Source organism: Eurypyga helias, unplaced genomic scaffold (genome assembly GCF_000690775.1).
Source record: "Eurypyga helias isolate BGI_N326 unplaced genomic scaffold, ASM69077v1 scaffold11187, whole genome shotgun sequence".
In the NCBI taxonomy this organism is placed as follows: Eukaryota; Metazoa; Chordata; class Aves; order Eurypygiformes; family Eurypygidae; genus Eurypyga; species Eurypyga helias.
In genome coordinates, this window is record NW_010262309.1 from 1,443 (window position 1) to 2,675 (window position 1,233).

A 1,233-nucleotide genomic window follows, 5' to 3' on the forward strand; every position below is an offset into this window, starting at 1 on the left:
ACAGGGTCCGCTGAGGCAGCCCTTGGTGCCCCCAGCCCCCTGCCCAGAGCAGCAGAGACCTGCCTGTCCCACAGAGGGGAGGGAGTGGAGCAGGGCTGGCAGCCCATCCGCACCGACGAGGATGGCCAGGGCAGCTCGTCCAGGTATCGCAACGTGAACCCGTTTCTTGCAGCTACGACAGACGCCGTTTGTGAAGACACAGCTACTTGGCCTCACCGTATCACAGCTCAGCAAAATCCTTTTATAAAGCAAAGAACATCTTGTACCAAGTTATGCTACAGCATGAAAACTCCCTGGCCTGCTTTTTGTGGGATTTGGACCAAACCAAAGCCCAGACTGGCCCCACAGCCGAGGGAGCACAAGGACAGCAGCCACGGCACAGTGCCAGACCCTGCCTAGGGGTCTGGGGGCAGCTCAGACAGGGACACCTTCCTTTACCTTTACCAGGGTGCGTGGGGACACTCGGCTGCGGCCACCCCAAACCCAACCAAAGCCCCCTCTTGCAACTGATGGGTGAGAAGGGGCAGGGAAGCAGCACCTCGCTGGGGAGCAGCTTCCAGAGTCAGCAGGACCCTCTCCGCAGGAGCCTTGGGGTGCTGGAGAGCCAGGCTCTGCCACAGCCCCACTCCCCTCACCCCAAAGCTGACCCAAAATACATGTCATCTGGCACACAGACATGTAAGACTAGGAAAGAAGTTCAGCATTTGATGGCTAAATTGTAAAAAACCCAAGTTTATTTGAAAAAAAAAACCCAACACAAACCTCAGCCTCTTACATGATTTCTGATCAACATTTACTAGAACTTGAGAGCCATGAACCTGCTCCACGTACATTGAGATATTTCCCAGCACTAAAAAATAAAAAATAAATACGTACAAATTCTTTCCTCCCCCTTACATGTCCTAGATCCAGCGGTCGGCACCCACCGCCTTAAGGTCTCGGTTGAACAGAAGCAAGTAAAAGAGGTTCCTCTACGAGATAAAAGAGCAAAAGCAGACGGCCTGTCTCAGGGATGTACCATCTCCCCCCGTCCCCCTCTCTGCCCAGGGTCAGGCTCCCAAAATGCCCATCTGGGTGGGATTGCTCCGTGCAGGGATGCTCCAGTGGCAACCCCCCCCCAAAGGGGGAACGGGACTGGTACCCCGACCCCGCACCGCCAGCCCAGCCCCTGTGGTTGCACCGGGCTGAGAAGAGGCACTGTCAGGGCAGGGTCGGGGGGGGGGACGCAGACCC